The following is a 20,813-nucleotide window of genomic DNA, read 5'->3' as shown; positions in this document are numbered from 1 at the left end:
AGAGGTGAACAAGATGACTAATTTTGAATCTGTAAGGAAGCATCCTACCACTGAACTTCTGAATGATACAAATGACAGGAAGTGGGTATTCAGAGTCAAAATGTTGCTAAACACACTTGGAAGCGATTCTCACGAGCAGCAAAAACACTGGTGGCGGGGGGGGGGAGGCTCCCAGTAATGCACCGCGCACTCGTGTGGTGCATTATTAGGGCTTCAGGGGGCAGGGGCGCCTTATGGCAGCACTTCCCTGCACCTGACCCACGGAGCTGCCGGGCGAGGTGCAGGAGAGCCATAGGTGAACCGTCGCTCATCTGGGCAGGTGATCCGTTCACCCAAGGAAGGGTAAGCAATCATCTGCGGGGAGAGCGGGTCAAACCCACCCTCCCTGCAGACCTCCTTTCAGTGCTTCACACTGCTCCTGTGAAGCACCTCTTGGACTCTCGTATGTTCTGGAGGAACAGAGATGAACAGAGAATGAAAGGAAACAACAAGAATGGGATTCTGCAAACAAACAAGCAAGAGCACAGTTCTGAAAATCCCCATGATTTAGTGCAGCTGCACAATGGTCTTACGCTAGTGCAGCTTTGGTCACTGCGCAAGTGCTTCATTGCACAAGTGCCTCTGAACAGAGATCTCCAGTCCTGTCATTTGGGGTTTAACATGAGCCAGGGCTCAACAGACTCAACCCTAGAGCCTGTTTTCAGGGCCATGGCTAAGCCATCAGACCCAATAGCTCACCTTTTAAATGCACCATTGATACCACAGTTCCTCCATTCCCAATGGTCACAATATAATGCACAACACACACAGCAGCCACTGGGAAGTTGCATGTCAAGGAAGCTGGTGAGGAGGCACAATAGTCTTGAGCTAAGGAAGGACATTACAGAATTTCGCTAACTGGAGATTCACAGGCTAGCGTTGTGTGAGTCATTAACATACCAAGATAAGAACAGCCATGCTGGATCAGGCCCAAGGCCCATCTAATCCAGCATCTTTTCTCCCACAATGGCCAACCAGTCTCTGGGAAGCCCACAGGCAAGAGGTATGTGCATGACCTCTCTCCTGCTGTTGCTCCCCTGCAACTGGTACTGAGAGGCATCTTGCCCCAGAAGCTGGGGGTGACCTATAGCCACCAGACTAGTAGACATTCATTCTTTGAATGAATGCTTATTCAAATTTATTCCTGTGATCACAAATAATTATAACAAGGTATGGAAATTGTTCTAGAGCAATGAATCTAAAATAAGCATGTGTCATCTTGTGTACTTGTGATTCATTTACTCTGCAAAGGGTCATCTGGTTCCTATAACAACTGCTGGGGCAACTCTTTAGCCCTATTCACACAATATATTCAGTGCATGTACATTTTGTGAACAGTGTATCTGTATTTGCATATCAGGGGGCCTGTAATTTAAAGGAATGAACGCAAGCGCTGTCGTTCATACAGCAATAGATACTTGTGCACAGACACTTGAACACGCATACTACAGTGTCTAAAGAAGGCCCTTATAACATCATCACATTTGTCTGCCCCTGCATTTGTTGGTGAAAAATGACAGAGAAGCCATCACTACTAGGGCCAGTCACTAGAGGGAGTCCTGCATATGTATATTGAAGTGAGTATCTTACATGCTTTTCTGCCAGAAACATTGGTCACCAGCAGGTGAATTTTTCAAACGCTCAAGCTCCATCAAGGATATGCCCCTTCATTTCATTGTAGACCAATGATCGGGTTTGCTTGTAATATAATTCTGCGGTGCACCCACATTTGAAATACTGGGTGCTTTCTTGGATGCCCCATTTTTAAAATACCAAAATGGTCAAACTGAGGAAGGTACTGAAAAAGAACAGTGACTATAATGGAGATTGGAGCATCTTTGCTGTGAAGGACAGCTAATAAAGCCAAGGCTTTTTAGTTTAGGGGGACACGATAAATATTTCTGAAACTGTGAATGCTGTGGTGAGAGTTAAGAGGGAGAAGCTATTCTTTCTCTCACACACTCACACAACAATATTATTTGTTATAATAATCTTGATATCCTGACTAATGCTGAGCCCTTTCTCGGTGGTTGCATCCACATTTTGGAAGCTTAGGTGCTCATGTGTTGGAAGGCGATTTCAGGAGTAAATTTTTAAAGCTACAAATGCTGCTTAGAAAATCGTAAATGATTTGCCAACATCCTGACTAATACTGCATCTGTGAAGTGCAAGGATGCCTTTTTGCATCAGGAATGTCTCCACTTTGGATGCACTGGTACTTGCACATGGAGGGGCTATTTTCACCAATTTCCCCTTCCCCCAGAAGTGCTCTTTGCAACCCTGTTTTAAAGAATGGGGAAGGGGAGATTGGCAAAAAAAATCCCCCCCCATGCGAGCAACGTTACCTCTGAAGTGGGGACATAGAAATCATGCAGAGCCTAATGTAGACATTATACAAATGGGAAAAGGATGAGGAAAAGGAATACAAGCCAGTTTAGGTACCAAAAGATTGAAGTTGCCTATGAGGAGGTTGAATGGCCACTAAGGAGATAGTTCTGGGAAAGGTGGAGCCAAGTAGCTGCTCAGCTGGCTCCAGCTAAGCCAATGTAGTGGCTTCATCATTCCACCTCCTGAAATGGGATCTTTCACCAAGAAAAATGAACTCTCCTCCCCACAATTTAGCACACCCTGTTCTACATACTGAGGTCATTCACACAATCAAAATTGTATTCTACCCAGATTTGGGAGCTGTGTGTGCTCCCTATTTTCAGTTGCGTGGAAGCAAAGTAGAAGGAAAACCCGGGTAGCTTTTCCTCCTACCTTGCTTCCACACAGTCACTTCTACCCAGGTTTTCCTCCTACCTTGCTTCCACACAACTGAAAATTGGGAGCACACAGAGCTCCCAAACCCAAGTAAAACACAGTTTTTCATTCTGTGAATGACCTCACTGTCTATTGTTAAAAAAACAATTAAATGGGTCCATTTATTATATATGCATAACAAACACACACAAACACACACACACACCCCATTGCTTGACCGATACATTGAAAATACCATTTCATTATTATACACAGCAAAACACTGGTCTTAAAACACACTGCTTTCGTGCAATTTAATCATGAACTTTAACCCTATCTGAGAATCTTCCCCTTCCACTAAAGTCTCCTTTCTCTACCTACCTCCTGGAAATTTGAGATGGCAGCTTTTTGCCCTTTGCCACCCTAATTCCAGTTAACTCAAACAAGAGAGCTAAGCTACATCCTGCAAAGAAAATGAGCTATACACCCTTGCCCTTTGCTGAGAACATAATCTAGACACTACTTGAAGTGTGTATGTGTGCATATGAGCACATGTGCACATACATGTGAGGAAAGTCTGGAATTGCATAAGGAAATCCAATGGTTGTTCACACAGGAGCTGTCAGGGTTGTAAAGAAGCAGCTTAAGACTGCAAAGCTATAAAGCTAGTTCAAGTTTCAACCTCAAACCAGAGCCTTTTCCCACCCAGTGCTTTAGAGAAGAAAAAGACTTGGTTATAGCCATGATGATGGGATTTGGTCGGCTCTCATTATGTAGTACGGTGTTGGCTGTCGGGCATTTCCTCCAATGATTTAACCATAAATTTACTGTCCATTAGTGAAACCAGTTTCATTCTTAAAGAAACAGCTGTGTCCTGCCTGCAGCCTGCAAAATAATGGCATTAGTCACATGCCGTCCAACACGTAGCACAATTGAAAAGTTCGCTGTATGAGACTGACAGTGGCTATTCATATCAAATCATTCCACCATCTGCCTGAATGGCAGACTTCTGGGTAGCAACTGTTCCCCTCCCCCTGCACGTCGCTTTTATTGGTCTCAAAATTTAGCTCATAACTTAAAGCCCAGAATAGACCAGAAGAGGCCGGAAGGCAGAGATGTATGATTGTGACTCCTCATCCATCCTCAAAAACCCATAGTGAAAGGTGTCTGCTTCAGGAATCTAGGTTACAATTGAGTTGATAACACACATCTGTCTATCTTAGATTTTTGGAAACTGGCTTACTCTGGATAAAACAGATCTCTCCCCCCACCTCGAATATTTTTGAACTTTTTTTATTTCCTTCAAAATTCCATGAATATTTCATTGAGGAGAAAGCTCCTAATTTACTTCAGATTACACTGTAGATGAAATGCAGTGTCAATTTAAAGAACCAGAAAACCCTCCTTGAGAACTTTGCTCTTCTTATGCAAATACTTTCAGCTTTCGCTAAAGGTTTTCAGATGGAGACACCAAATTCATTTCACATTTTGCTTTAGGAGAAATCAACTCTAGATCTTTTAATATCTGGATTATCTGGGAAAATAAAAGATGACAGGTAATCTGACTTTTCCTCAAACTGAAGCCGTTAATAGTACAAGAAGTACTATTAGAAATCTGGCTACAGATTTTAAATAAGTAAATACATACATACATAAATACACTTATTAAAAATATTGCAAATGGCAAACATCATCTTAAAAGATATGCTTCCTCCTGTGTGTGAGAATACTTTGTATAGGCTTGTCCACACAGTCATTTGATTTGAGGTTTAATGTGGGTTACCAACACTGAAGTGATTGTGAGAACCAATGCTAAAGTGGTTTATGGCCCAAGATTCCCACCTTGGTATGGTCTCACACAATCACCCACATTAAACCTAGATTCAAATGACTGCGTGAACAGGCTTTATATTGACTATGACACATGCTATACATGCATGCATCACTTTAAACAAATAAGGCATGCTTCCTGCTTCAGAACTATTGTTTTTACCCATATACAAATTTATGCAAATTTAATCTCTAATTTAATCTGCTACAATGCATATGACTACATGACTAAAGTATCTTTATTTGGGTGCAGCCAGCAACAAAGATTTAGGCTTCACATTTGTGGGCAATTTCTGTTTAAAGGATGTGCATGTGTCTCTGTGATTAGAAAACACACCTAAGAAGGATTGCCATGTACTACTACTACAACATTTATATACCGCTCTTCAACCAAAGTCCTCAAAGCGGTTTGCATAGAAAAATAAATAATACATAAATAAGATGGTCCCCCGTCACCAAAGGGCTCACAATCTAAAAAGAAATATAATGCAGATACCAGAAACAGTCACTGGAGGGATGCTGTGCTGGGGTTAGAGAGGACCAGTTGCTCTCCCTCCCTGCTAAATATAAGAGAATCACCACTTTAAAAGGTGTCTCTTTGCTCAGTTAGAAGGGGTACTTTGCAAACACAGAAGTGCAAGCTTTGTTCCTGTCCAGTGACATTTTTCGTGTGAATTTGAGTGCCAACCATTTCGACAGTTCAGCCCCAAGGTCTTCATAACATATTAAAGAAGTGCCCATCAGCATGGAAGGTGTGCTGGGCCTAGAGACAGAGCCTATCTATTGCATATATCACTGTGGATGTGTGTGTGCAAGGATCTCTGTACCTAGAAACAAACTATGAGGTCCCTGTTGGTGGAGGTGGGTCCACTCACTTTCAAGGCAGTTGTCAGGTTTTACACCAGCTGCAGTCTTGACCCCAACAAAGACAGACATTCTTTTCCCAATGGGAGTTAATGGGAGTCATTCACTGAGAGACAGCAAAGGGATGTTCCACTGGAGTGCAGGCTAAACCAAAGCCAGCTTCACCGCCCACTCCTTCAGCTGGGTTCCATTTCTTCATGTGACCCAATCTTGGGGATTGGCTCCTGAATACTTTGGTGATGGTTGATAGCCAGATATGGATCAATGGAAGATCTTTCTCCAGTGAAAGTTATTTCAGTAGGTCTTTTCATCATACCACTCTTACTTCATGTATCCTGATCACAACCTGGTGGGAAATTAGACAGAGAGAGACTGATTTGCAGAAGGCTCCACTGACGGCTTCATGGCATGGGTTCCAACACTAGGGAATTAGTTAGGAAAGGGCAGCCACAGCTTGGTGGTTGAGGCTGGGCTTGGCATGCAGAAGGTCCCAGCTCCAATCCTTGGTAGGGCTAAGAAAGGCTCTTGCCTGAAACCCTGAAGAGCCCTTGCCAGTCAGTGTGGGCAGTACTTAGGTGAACAAATGGTCTAATTCAGTACAAAGCAGCTTCGTAAAGGAAACACAGGGGCGGCTCCCCCATGAGGCCAGGTGAGGCAAAGGCACCAGGCAGTGAATGTGCCACAGGGTGGCAAGTGCAGGCACCCTGCCCACCCATACTTCAGTCTGCGGGTGTTACCTCAGCTGCCTTTGGCCACTGTCCTTGCCGCATCTGTGCTAGCACTTCCCCATCTCTGGTCATTACCCCGCTGGCACCCCACCTGCCAGCAGGCAATGACCTCTCTTCCCCCTGCTGCCCAGCCTCTGCTGCTGGAGTGTGTCTTCACTGCTGGGTGTTTACATGGCACAAGGCATGATGCCCCTCTCTGCACCAGTTGAACTGCATTACTGCACCAACAGCAGTTCTCCTTCAAACGCCCCCCCCCCCCAATATTCTCTTTCCTCCAGCATAAATATGTCTGGAGACAGTGGGCAAGTTTGATGTTTGGAGGAAAGAGGCAGCGGGGGGGGGGGGGCTGCCACCCTCTTGCCTGTGGCTTCGAGCGGCATCTGGTGGGCCACTGTGCGAAACAGGATGCTGGACAAGATGGGCCTTGAGCCTGATCCAGCAGGGCTGTTCTTATGAGCTTCTCCTCTTCATCACTATGTTGCTTAAGTCAGTGACACTAGCACTCTCTCTCCCTTTCTCTCTCCCCTCCAAGCATCAAACGTGTCCATTTTCTGGCTGGACAAGTCTGGTCCTGGAGGAAAGAGACTGCAGGATGGGGATGGAGAGGGAAAGTCCTTCTGTTGGCATAGCAGCACAGAGTGTGCTGGAGGCACAATCCATGCTGCTTTGTGCCATGCAGTGGCGGTGTGCCCAGCAGCTGAGGCGGGGCCAGGGCAGTGGGCACCTGGGCTGGTGAAGGAGGCAGGGGTGGAGCATAGCAGGGGGTGGGGAAGCATCAGTGGTGGCTCCTGCTCAAGGGTGGAGCCAGTGAGGGGGCAGGCAGCTCATTTCTGTTTATCTCAAGCAGTAAACAGTAACGAGCCAGTGCTGAGGAACCGCTCTTCCCCTTCAGCTTTGATATAGGAAGAATAGTTGGTTTGTACTTGGTGATGGAAGCCCAATGGAAGAGCATCTGCTTTGCATGCAGAAGGTCCCAGGTTCCATCCCTGGCATCTCCAGCTAGGGAATAGAAATGTCCATCTAAAACCTTGGAGGACCACTGCAGAGCTGGTTCCTGTTGGAACTAGGACCCTGGCAGCATCATCTCTCAGCTGCAATGTCTCATAGTGACCACTGGTGGGGTTTTAGGGTCATGGATAAAAGTGCTGGACTCCTCCCCGCTTTGTTCTTCCAGTGTTAGTCTCCATTTTGTCTCTCCAGAGATGGCTGTTTTAGTCTCTCTCCCCTTTCATCCTTTAGCTCAGCTTTCCTACCCTTTTGTAACATCTAAATAAATCCGTGTTGTTCTCCAAACTCAAAGAACTGTGTCCAGACCTATTGCTTGGCTGAATTCGCCCCAAACTGGATTTGCTCTGCCAATGGGAGTTGAACTGCCATTCTTCCCCTACAGTTCCGTGTGAGCCCAAACCTGTCCACACCACACTGGAAGTAAGCTTGGAAAGCTCCTAAGTATTGCATCAGCACCAAAGCAACGCTTCTCCCATTAGGAGAGATGGAGAAATAATCACTTCAGTGCTGATGCAATTCTTAGAAATCACGGAGGCTCTCTGGACTGCTTCGTGTGGAAGCAACAGGGATTCACACAGAACTAGCACATGCACCCTATTTGCACTAGTTCTTGGCAAGGCACTGTGCAGTATGTAAGCTAGTATCCATACATGTCCATCGATCCATAGAGATAACTCAATGGGAATCCTTAATTTTACATTTGCTCCCCTAAGCAAATAAAAGAGAGAGGGACAAATAGCTAATGAAGGAAAAGGGAGAGATGTGAAAGAAGGAAGGCAATGGGGGTGTGTGATTTTAATAGACAGAATGAGAAGGGGTGAAGGAAGAGGTGGCACTTGAAGCTCTACTCCAGGCAGCAACATTTCTTGGGCCAGCCCTGGGTGAAGGATCATGCTTATTTATGGATGTTCATCCACATTAAAAGCTCCTTGCATGTAGTAAGCTAGCACATCAAAGAGAAAGGTTTGCTGCATCCGACTTCCTGATGCTTGTTATATGCAGGGAGATGTTTTTGCTGGAGAAACATTTTAAAATTGTGACCACACATCTGCAGTCAGAAGTAGTTCATTCCAAAATTCTACCACCAGCATGGTTTTAAACACACAAAGATGTTTACCTCTTCTCAGATTCCTCCTTTTTCTTTCAACAGAGACATTTAGAACCTTTCTATATTATGGTTGCAAGCCGGCATGGTGTAGTTGTTCAAATGTTGGACTAGGAGTAGGTAGACCCACCAGAATTCAAATCTCTGTTCAGCCATGGAACTTACAAACCATGGAACTTACAAGCCATGGAACTTACATGGAAATTGTAAAGTGATGCACATTGGGACAAAAAACCCCAACTTCAAGTATATGCTGATGGGATCCGAGCTGTCGGTGACGGACCAGGAGAGGGATCTTGGGGTCGTGGTGGACAGCTTGTTGACAGTGTCGACTCAATGTGCGGCAGCTGTTAAAAAGGCCAATTCCATGCTAGGGATCATTAGAAAGGGGATTGAAAATAAAACGGCTAACATTATAATGCCCTTATACAAAACTATGGTGCGACCACACTTGGGAGTACTGCATACAATTCTGGTCACCACATCTTAAAAAGGACATTGTTGAACTGGAGAAGGTACAGAAGAGGGCAACCAAGATGATCAGGGGCCTAGAGCACCTTTCTTATGAGGCAAGCCTACAACACCTGGGGCTTTTTAGTTTAGAAAAAAGACGACTGCGGGGAGACATGATAGAGGTCTATAAAATCATGCATGGTGTGGAGAAAGTTGAGAGAGAGAAATTCTTTTCCCTCTCACACAACACTAGAACCAGTGGTCACTCCATGAAATTGATTGCCAGGAGGTCTAGGACCAACAAATGGAAGTACTTTTTCACACAATACGTGATCCACTTGTGGAACTCTCTGCCACAGGATGTGGCAACAATCTGGATGGCTTTAAGAGGGGTTTGAATGACTTCATGGAGGAGAGGTCTATCAATGGCTACTAGTCAGAGGGCTGTGGGCCACCTCCAGCCTCCAAGGCAGGATGCCTCTGAGTACCAGTTGCAGAGGGGTAATGGCAGGAGAGAGGGCACGCCCTCAACTCCTGTCTGTGGCTTCCAGTGGTATCTGGTGGGCCACTGTGCGAAACAGGATGCTGGACTAGATGGGCCTTGGGCCTGATCCAGCAGGGCTGTTCTTATGTTCTTACTGGGTGACTCTGGGTCAGTCACTTATCTCTCAGCCTAGTCCACCTCACAGGGTTGTTGTAAGGATAAACATCACCATGTATATTGTTCTGGGCTCCCTGGAGGAAGAATGGGATATAAATGTAATAAGCAAACAAATGGTAGTGTCTTTGAGGACAACTTTGCACAGCAAACATTAAGGAAAAATTGGCTGACATCCTCACTAAATTACTCAGTGGAAGTCCCACTGAAATTAATAGAACAAGCCATTCATTCATTCATTCATTTGATTTCTATACCGCCCTTCCAAAAATGGCTCAGGGCAGTTTACACAGAGAAATAACAAACAAATAAGATGGAACCCTGTCTCCAAAGGGCTCACACACAAAAAAGAAACACAAGATAGACACCAGCAACAGTCACTGGACGTACTGTGCTGGGGGTGGATAGGGCCTGTTACTCTCCCCCTGCTAAATAAAGAGAATCACCACGTTAAAAGGGGCCTCTTTGCCAAGTTAGCCGGGGTTATGACTAACTTTGGACTAACAGGTCCTACTGTTAGTCATGACTAACTTGTCCTATTAATTTCAATGGGACTTCCATTGAAAAATTTAATCAGGGTTAGGCAGCCCATCGTAAATTATTTTCTAATTCTGAAATCATTTCCGCATTAGTAATATTATCCTAAGACTTCTTAGCCCAAGGCCTACATGTAGCCAGATGTTTTCTGTGTTTTGCGTGAAGACGGCCACCACCAGATGACATTTAAAATAGTTGTTTTCAAAAGCAACTGCTATCCATTTACATATGAGACTAATTCTTATGGGAAAAGAAAGTTTTGAAAGAAAGGCTTGCTGCGTTTCCTTTAACGCAGGTCTCCCCACCCCCCTTCAAATCTCTGTATACCCAAACTCCCAGGAAGCCAGCCGTCAGAGGAGTGACATGTCAGATATGAAGTGGCTCTACAGCTGGTCCCTGTCTGCATGCTGGGAGGGCATGGGGAGACATTTTTTTCAACTGCTGTAGGACTTTGACAGTCTCACAGTTAAAATGATGTATCATTCTTATGCCTTTCCTCAGTGGACACTTCAAAGTGCATTAGAAACTCCAAGAGGAGTGCCCTATTGTTAATTGTTCCTTTCAGATGTACATTGGGATGAACATGGCGAAAGCAGAGAGGAACAAAAGGGCTTCGGTGGCCTCTTCGAGGAAACCCCTGTGCAGCTCAACCTGAGGCTGACCTTGAAAGGGCTTTCTTTATTCAGAAGATCGTGCTCTTCACTCCATTGCCCTTTTGTCGTCCAACTGCAGGGGGACAGGGACACCAAAGGAGGGACTGTTGGCGCAGCCTCAAGAGCTACTCTCTGAGCAGCACAGAGCATTGAGGTGGTGCATTAGAGTTAATCGGCGATGGCCTAAATAAAAATGCAAGTAGAAATGTGGGAGCAGGATATGATTTGGGATGCATCTATATCAGTGGCTTTTCTTATTGTTTGCGACTAATAATTACTAAAGAGGTTAGCGCAGGCAAATCAGATGCTGTGATCTGTCATGCATTGTTACTCTTTAGCATTCCACTTTCAGGAGGTGAGTAGAGTAGCTCAAAAGCTGGCACCTCATTAAACCTTCAAGCAATTGTTCTGGACTGGGGCTCAGCCAAAAGGACTTACTGCTTTTTGTGAGTTTTCAGCTGCAGTGAAAGGTACCCTAGCCTTTGATGGTTTTCAATAATTGCTTCAAAAGTGTTGGCTTGTTCAAATAAATGGCGCCCTCACTCCAAATTCTTTGCCTTTACTGATAGCAGCATTTCGCTTAATGTGATTAGTTATCGTCTCATTCAGTATGTGATGCCCTGCTTGACTTTTCTCATTCCATGTATGTGTTGCTGGCAAATAATCAATGTGCACCTAGCCCAATGTGACTAATCCAGCAAGAAAACACAGTAATTAGGAGGGGGGAAATGGCATCAGATTTCAGCAGATAAGCTAATAAACTGAATTTTAAAAAGAACATTCTAACAATTATATGGTTTTCCATTTCTAAAATGCACTTGTTTTGACCTGAAAATCAAAATGAGAGAACATTTGGTGCAGCATTAGTCTTGCCGTTTTTTCATTGCCCCTCTTCCCAGCTGTTGTCCTGCCCCTCTTCCATCATTACTGAGATTATTTTTTTAAATCACAATTTTACAATTTCATCTGGGCATCCATTGCTAATTGCGAATAATAATATAAAATAAAATAAAATAAAAATAATTTCATCTACTGCTTTCTTTGATTTCTCTTCTCAGAGTTGAAGATATTTAGCCATATTCCTGGAATCCTAAAAGGCCGGGGCCATAGCTCAATGGTTAGAACATCTGCTTTGCATGCAGAAGGCCCCAGATTCAATCCCTGACATCTCTAGGTAGGGCTGGGAAAGACTCCTGCCTCAAACCCTGGAGAGCCACTGCCAATCAGTGTAGATAATACTGAACTAGAGGACCAATTGTCTGTCTTGGTATAAGCAGCTTCCTATGTTCCTATGCAACCCACCCATTTCATGACCCCATTTCAAGTCCTCTCTTTCCACTGTTGCTTCAAATATATTGGGTTGAGTATGGGTGCATGGGTACAATTGTACTAATCCAATGTTAATTTACGGGGAGTTGGGGCAGGAATCTGAGGCCAAAGTTCTGCAAAGAGAAAGGCTGGTAGATTAATATTGCTACAGGATGGGGGAAATGGCGTGAAATGGGGAAAAATATGACAAGAATATTGGTATGAACACACTCTTGGATGGTGCTTGCATCAGCAAATACTTCTAAATGGATTACCACCAAGATCTTAATATATTCCAGCTATACCTATTTGACAGATACGTCTAGGACTGCTTTCTCATTGTGTGTTATGGGTTGCTGGTATATAATGAATGTGTAGCTAGCCTAATACTGGTTAATTTGTTGGCATAACATCATGTGTTTCAGTCCAGCAAAGGAGATCCATGCATATACATACTGATGCAAATACATATGGCAAGGCACATTCTGGTCCCCACCAAATTTCATAGACACATCTGATGCAGATGGTGAAGCTCAGCTGTGTGACTTGTCACACAGCACATATGTGGATTGGGGATACTATCCAAGAGCTGGATTGGGAATACTTTCTTCTTTACAAATTGTATATATTAAAAAAAAATTGGCTGTGTACTGAATTTTAAAATTCTAAATATTCTAAGATTTGGGGACTGAGACCACAAGAAGAATGTGCAAAATTGTAACTTCTAAATATACTAGACTGTAGGGAAATATGTATTTTGATGTCAGTACAACATTCCTTTGAAAGGGCATATCACAAGACTTCATGGATCTGCTTCATTCAAGCTTTCTTACAAACATTGTTGTATCCCCGCCTTATTTGTGCAAGATTACATTATCTATTTTTCTTGGTCCATTGTTGGCCACTAAATCTTAGGTCTTGAGGAAAGAGATTTTGTGAATAAACTCAATGAAAACATCAAATCAATGTGGTGCAGTGGTGAAAAAAGCAAATTCTATGTTTAGCCATCATTTTAGGATAAAATAATGGGAGCGGGAATCTAAGTCTTAAGAATCAGTACAGACGCTGAGGACAAAGTTGTAAGTGACATACTAAAAATCCCAAATATTCAGAGTTGAGATTTAGCTGCCAACTTGGGAAAATAACAGCCAAAAATTGCTTTTTTGCATATATCTCACAAATCCTTGCTCCGATTTGAAAATGTTTGAGATATGGCAATTGTAGAGCATCAAAATCTCTATAAAAATATAGCATTCAGTGTAGAATTCAGTTAGCAGTTTTGCCATATAATGAAGGTTTCTGTGGAACAGAATTTCATGACAATGTTGCTGTCCCCATTTTTGTTTTGTTTGTAGTTCACTTATATCATTTTTTTCCTGCAAAATTGAGCATAAATAAAATCAAAGAAAATGGAATTTGCTGTCAGATACAAATGGGATGCTTTCTTCCCCTTCTTGTTAAGCAATTCAGGAACACATAGAGGAGAGTGTATGGTAGGGCTGAAGTGAGTTTCAGATCTTGGGTCACTTGAAGCAATATGGTGAGATTGGTAGATTCAAGTTGCAGCCAATCTCGGCATAGCCTAATGTTCAAAGGAAGGAGACATGCACATGGGAATGGAAGTGGGGAGTGCCAACTCCTAGGGCTGAGGGAGGTCATGAGAACTTAGGGTTGCACATTAAGTGTGAACCTGCCCTTTGTATGTCTCATTGTAAGAACGTAATTTAATCCCTTGCTAGATTTATTTCATAGTAGAAATTATAAATGATTTGTGATTTGCCTTATACAGATCTCAAATATCAATAAATATTATACTATTTATGAAGATAGATGGTTTGTCATATCTGAGCAGCAGAATATGAAACATGGGGAAAGTAATAATATAAAAATATAAAAAGTGACAGTTAAGAGCAAATTGAAATCAATGGTAAGTTAAGCTTTCTATACCTGCATCATGTTAAATACTAAACATTGACAATAGCTCTATTCATGCGTCTTTAATGCATGTAGAATTGGTGTACAGTGTATGAACATATAGAGCAGTATCAAGGTACAGTTATTCACACACTACATTCAATGCACATACAAAAGTACACTTGCGATCTGTATCCTGCCTGTACCCAGGTTCACTTTTCATTTTAAAGGAACATGTTTCATCTTAAAAGAACGTGTGTGCAGTAATTTACCAAAAAAAAAATTGTGTGTACAAATACCTGTACACATGTGCAACATGTCCAAATATGGAATATCATGGAAATATATTTGAGACAGAGAACTACAGTTTGAGACATTAGGCACAATCCAGCCATTTGTTGGATTTAAAGTGCATTAAGTTCAATGAAAGTGTTAAATGAATACTTTAATATATCCTACTGAAATCAATTTTCAGTGGGATCAATGAACTTAACATTGCTTACCTTGGTTGGACTGTACCCATTGCTTGTGAACATTTTTTTGCTCTTCTATCAAATCATACAGTTCTCCAAACCAGGGCACTTTCCAAATTACACGCTACAACTGCGGTAAAATGCTTCAGTTTGGCAGGATCATATTAAAAACAATCCCAAGAATCTCAAACTCCTACAATGTGAAAATACAGTTACTTTTTTGCGATACACATTCAACGTTGTAGCACTATAATGCAAAGATATTTTTTTAAAGGGCATCAGAAATGTGAACACCTTGCTGTCAGTGCAGGGACTGCCGTGTCACAACCACAGGAAGTATGAAAGCACACTTAGCAGATCCGTACTGACCCTGTTGTAGGGTTTAATCTGGAAAGCGCCCAGGAGCCTCTGTTACTTGCAGATGGCTGTGGAACAATAACGGTACCTCTGGTCTTTCAGTGGAACAAACTTCCCTTCCCCTTGCTCAATGGCATAGGGAGGCTGGCGGCAGCCCATGCATGGCTGCCGTGGCCCCCTGGCTCCGCTCCCGCGTCTGACATCAGACGCGGGGGATGTGGTCTCCCTCCCAAATGGGGCCACACTCACGTAGCCCCGTTTGTAAGGGAGAGTGGCCCACATTGTGTTGGGCAGAGTGGGCCGGAGCGACTCTCTCTGCCTTAAAAGGCAGGGAGAGCCGTTCTGGCCGTGCTGCCAGTGCAGCATGGACTGACCTCTCTCCTAAACTGGGCTGTGCGGTCCTGTTTGGGAGAGAGATCAATCAGCCCCACTGCATTGGCAGCAGGACCAGGAGCTCTCCCTGCCTTTAAGGCAGGGGGAGTCACTCTGGCTACACTGCCAATGCAGTGCAGGCCAATTTCAGCTCCAAATGGGGCCACGCAGCCCCATTTGGGACCAAAACAATGCTCCCCGCTTCTGGGGCCGTGCTTGAAGCCCCTGATTGGTGGCGGCCCAGGTTCTTTGAACCCATTAGCCCAATGGTGGCTCTACCCTTGCCCTTGCTTAAAGCAGTCCTCATACTAATTAAGGGTGGGAAAGGGCTTTAAGAAGATCCCCTAGATATGGGGTGTGTGTGTGTGTGTGTGTGTGTGTGTGTGTGTGTGTGTGTGTGTATATATATATATATATATATATATATATATATATATTTGAAAACTGACAGAGCCTTGAAAAGTGAGAGGCAGTCTTCCTTCTCTGTTTCAGGGATAGACAACGGGAGACCTGGCAAAAAAAAATCAAGCACTCAAAGGCTTCCTCTCTGCAGATTCTGTCCACCCCCAAGAAGCTCAGTCACATTCTTGGAAGGAAGGATTAATGTTCTGCAGTATGAACTGCAAGACGCTTTGGCAGAGTTTTCCTTTATCATACATCTCAGCTACTCATTCCACTGCACAAGCAAGAAGCAGGAAAATCGTCATGAGCAACAGAAGTATCTAAAGCAGGGGTTCTCAAACGTGGGTCCCCAAATGTTGTTGGAACAACATCTGGGGACCAAAGTTTGAAAACCCCTAGTCTAAAGCAAGAGTTTTGCCAAAGCGTCTCATGCTGTTCATGCTGGAAGAGACAGAATTAATGAGTCTATGCCTAGCTCTCTGCAATGGTGTATAATGAGATTGCTTCCACACTAGCCACTTTCTCTGGAATTGTCACTTTGTTCATTCACTTTTTACAGAGCATCTGTTGGCAGCCTATAACACTGCAGTGTTTTCTGTGTTGCTCTCTGTATTTTTTGAGAGCTGATTTGTGGCAGATTTTTTGGCAGTAAAATGCAATTGTAGCACCAACCTGCCCACTCTATACAGGCAGGCAAAGAGCTATTACAGCTTTTCAGGGCTCCTGTGTCTTTAATTAGACATTTCCTGCTTGCATGCATTTGGTCTGTTTTGTTGCTTTAGACAGTGCAGTAGGATTGCTGAACAGACTGTTAACTTCCCCTTGAATACTCTCTCTTAATTGCCACAATACGGTATCTATTTCTATTCTTGCAAGGGGCAGAGAAGGATTTAATTGTTGGTTTACTTGCATTAGTTTTTCATTTCATTTTTATTATAATACTTATACTAGAATTGTTAAACTTATAATAATATATTGTAAATATATGTTATTACAAAAGTGAATGGGGGGGGGGGGAGTCAGGAAACCCTAACTAATGAAATGTCTTCTTCCTCCCTTCCAAGCAGGAACAGAAACTGATACTGAGGAAATTAATAGAGGCTATTCAGGCGGCCGTTTAACAGACTATTCATAATTAATGCATCTGCCTAACTCAATAAAACAGGAGACATTAAAACAGGCTGAACCTGGCAAGCAATAAACTTTTGAATCCAAAATACTTATTAAATTATACTCAAGTTTGACCCTGCATACTTTTTTTTTAAAATCAGCCATGGGGAACTTACAGATGCAGACCACAGCAGGGATGGAGGGAGATGTTAAGCCTTTCCTTCTGTCATGACCCTATTGTGGCTGCTTTTTCCACCAGCAGGGAAAACTTCCACTGATGCCAATGGAAGCTTCCTGCTTCCATCATGGAGGAAAGAGCACCTGCAAGGATCTCACAGTCTGGATCAGGACTGCAGGAAAAAGAACATAAGAACATGAGAAAAACCCTGCTGGATCAGGCCCAAGGCCCATCAAGTCCAGCAACCTGTTTCGCACAGTGGCCCACCAGATGCCCCTCGAAGCCCACAGGCAGGAGGTGAGGGCATGTCTTCTCTCCTGCTGTTACTCCCTTGCAACTGGTACTCAGAGGCATCCTGCCTTTGAGGCTGGAGGTGGCCTATAGCCCTCCAACTAGTAGCCGATGATAGACCTCTCCTCCATGAAGTTATCCAAGCCCCTCTTAAAGCCATCCAGGTTGTTGACTGTCACCACATCTTGTGGCAGAAAATTTCACAAGTTGATTATGCGTTGTGTGAAAAAGTACTTCCGTTTGTTAGTCCTAAATTTCCTGGCAATCAATTTCATGAGATGACCCCCTGGTACTAGTGTTATGTGAGAGGGAGAAGAATTTCTCTCTATCCACTTTCTCGACTCCATGCATGATTTTATAGACCTCATCATGTCTTCCCGCAGTTGTCTTTTTTCTAAACTAAATAGCCCCAGGTATTGTAGCCTTGCCTCATAAGAAAGGTGCTCTAGGCCCCTGATCATCTTGGTTTCCCTCTTCTGCACCTTTTCCAGTTCTACAATGTCATTTTTTAGATGTGGTGACTAGAATTGTATGCAGTACTCCAGGTGTGACCACACCATCATTATGTTAAGGGCATTATATGTCCTCCAGCTCAGGCTTGGCTTCCCTCATTAAGAATGATTCATTTAAATTTAAATGGTTTTCATTGATTAGTGATAAATTAACTTACTATGGGTTTTCTCCAGAAGTTCTGCTTCAGATGGGCAATGACAGGGCTAAGGGGGAGATCAAACAACGCACCATTGATGTAGGATTGCAAAAGGAAGCTGCTTCTATTTCTAAGACTGTCTATCTTAGGGCGCAATTGTTTAATCTCAAGCCTATCTGTATTATATTATTATCCCCAAATTCAGAAGTGCATTGACATTAGCCGAATGGACGCTCTTCCATTTGCCATTTTAGAGGGCAAATTCAAGGACATCCCTTTCCCTGCCTGCCTCTGCCCTAGTGGTTCTGGCCAAGTGATTTTTTTAAGGAAGCCTGCTGCTTGAGATTAATCTCCCCCTTATTGTCTAAGTTTTTAGGACACTCTGATGGTTTTTTATTTGAAGTTTTTATAACCCAGATGAAAAAATTATTAATATAGTGGCCAGGTTTTGTTTTATAATCTGCAAAACTTGATCTGGTGTTTACAGAGGCGTAACTAGGGAAAACGGCGCCCGGGGCAAGCACTGAAATTGCGCCCCCCTCCACTCTCCTTCCCCCCGGCTGCCCCCGGAAATATGGAAATGTGTCACAGTCATAGTCAAATGTGGGTTGTGGGCTGCATCCATGCAAGTATACTGGGACAGGAAAAAGGAAACATGAGGCTACAAGGCTCTTTAGAAATATATATTTTAAAGAAATGTCTTGCATACTAACAGCCTAAGTTTGCAGTCCTCATGGCCAGAAAATAAATGCTTTTAAACATAGTAATAGGTTTTGTGTCCCAAAATGGAAAAGACAAGACAGGTATTCTAGTCTTTTCCATCATAGATATTCTAGTCTATTCAAGATTTATGCTTATATTATAATAGAGACTTAAATTATAATAGACATATATTCTAGTCTATCATAGATATTCTATGTTTATTAATTCTATAATAATGTCTATTTGTAGCACACTTTACGTTGGTTGTATTCCTGGGAAACTCAATGGCCACATTCAGCCACCATTATTTGAGCCATGATCTCCTCCTCTTTCTGCTTCCCTCTCATACAGTCTTAATAAATAACCTCCTGGTTTAATTAAATCACCGTTTGCCTATGCACCTGAACAGCAAAACTGAGGTTTGGGCCCTTCATATACCAGAATTGCAAACCACACTGTGTGATCCTAGTTTGGAGGGCTTACTCAGCAGTTTATTGGATGTAAGCTGTGAATGTGAATGCATCCAACTGGATTGAACGTAAGGGCAAGTTATGGTTTGATTACGTAGGAAGCTGTCTACAGAGTCAGATATTGGTCCACCTAGCTCACTATTGCCCACACTGACTGGCAGCAGCTCTCCAAGGTTTCAGGCAGGAGTTTCTCCCAGCCCTACCTGGAGGTAGGGATTGAACCTGGGATCTTCTGCATGTTATTTGCAATTACATCTGACTTGCTTGAAATTACACAGGCAAATCAAAAAGATCATGAATAAGTAGGGGTGAGATTTTTCTTTGTTTTAAAAAAGCCTTCCCAATTTCCTCTTTTTTTAAAAACTCTCTCAAAGGAAAATATAAGTTTAATATGTAAAACAAAATACACATTGAATGAAAAACCGTGATTAACTTTTAAAAAACTATTAAGTATGTAATTAGAAGAATTCCATTACATTAAGATACCAATTTCTTTAAAGCCAGAAATAATACCTACTGAAACTGTAATTATTTAAACAAGGAGAGAAAAAGGCATGTTATCTTCCCTAACAAAGATTAAAATCAATTTAATTGGTTCTCCACTGCCTTGACATGATTCTCTCTGTGAGTCAAGCAACCAAAAAGGGAAATTAATATCGCAGCTGTTAATCAAGTGATATTTGTGCACTCTATTTTATTAAAGCTACAGGGGCAGAAAGAAAAACTTCCCATTGCTACTTTTTGGACCAATTTGTTCACACTGTATTAAATGGGATTTCCCCCCCCCCTTCAAAAATATAGATGCTGTACTTATGTTTTGGAGACAGAACATCTACAATATGCACCAAATGAACAAGGCTGAAAATGTTATAGACTGTATGTTGCTAATAAAAATCTGCTATAAAGAATAAACCTAGTATTAATCCAGACAGACTGAACATTATTCAAAAATTATATTAATGAGTTCCAAATTAAATTGCCACCCCACCCCCCATGCTAAGGGATGATCCAGAAGTTGTAATTACTAGCAGAGCTGCAAAGATCTTGTGTACTAGTACTACTAGTTTCCTTTTGCAATCCCACCTCTGCAAAAGGAAACTCATGCATGCAAGCCAGGAGAGTGACTTGTGGCTCCACTTGCATTGCATGAGTTTCCTTTTGCAGAGGTGGGATTGCAAAAGGAAACTCGGGCAATGCAAGTGGAGCCACAAGTCGCTCTCCTGGCTTGCATTGCGTGAGTTTCCTTTTGCAATCCCACCGGGACTCACACAATGCAAGCCAGAAACACATTGCAAGCCAGAAACACAATGCAAGCCAGAAACTCACACAATGCAAGCCAGGAGAGCGCCACTGGCTCCACTTGCAGGCAGCTACCCTCGGTTTTGGGGGGGGGGGGAGGTGAAGCCTGCTATGCAAAGCACAGAAGAGCTAAAAGGAGGACGTTATGCAAGGGAGTAGGGGCATTCTCTCACACACAACACACACAGGGGAGAGAGAGAGATTTGAGCAATGAAACTTACTTTGTTAATGCAGAACAGAAGAATAAAATGCAGCCAGAGGGCAGTGTGGTGGGCAAACGGCAGGCAGACAGAGTCAAGGAACGTCCCCAGCAGCAGCAGCTCTCACAAGCTACTCCGCTCCACTCCTCCTGCGTGCAGCAAGCAGGGGGGGAGGAACTGAGACAACCAGCATGGTGGTCATGAGTTCTCCGGCAGCCAATGGGAGCTCCCGCCCACCGGAGATCTCCGTAATGACAAAAAAAAAAAATCACACAATAATTTTTTTTTGCCAAAAGCAGGGGACTGGCAGGGGCACTTTTTGGCGCCCCCTCCCAAGTGGCGCCTGGGGCACGTGCCCCCCCTGCCCCCCCTATCGTTACGCCCCTGGGTGTTTAGCAATGCATTTCATAAGTAGTTTATATATTTCTCTCCTTTTAAAATTGTATTTACACGATGCATTGTTTGTATTTC

General features: G+C 43.2%; 1 long non-coding RNA gene across 1 annotated transcript; it reads right to left on the bottom strand.

Annotated features, from left to right (window-relative positions):
• Window positions 1-4,058: 4,058 nt before the first annotated feature.
• On the bottom strand, window positions 4,059-20,474 carry LOC128340427 (uncharacterized). Its single transcript, XR_008313709.1, has 3 exons — window positions 20,364-20,474; window positions 5,487-5,821; window positions 4,059-4,315 (listed from the first exon to the last, which is right to left on the bottom strand). It is a non-coding gene; the product is annotated as an uncharacterized LOC128340427 (long non-coding RNA).
• Window positions 20,475-20,813: the final 339 nt, after the last annotated feature.

Source organism: Hemicordylus capensis, chromosome 1 (assembly GCF_027244095.1).
Source record: "Hemicordylus capensis ecotype Gifberg chromosome 1, rHemCap1.1.pri, whole genome shotgun sequence".
Classification (NCBI taxonomy): domain Eukaryota; kingdom Metazoa; phylum Chordata; class Lepidosauria; order Squamata; family Cordylidae; genus Hemicordylus; species Hemicordylus capensis.
This window is presented reverse-complemented; position numbering and strand designations above follow the sequence as displayed.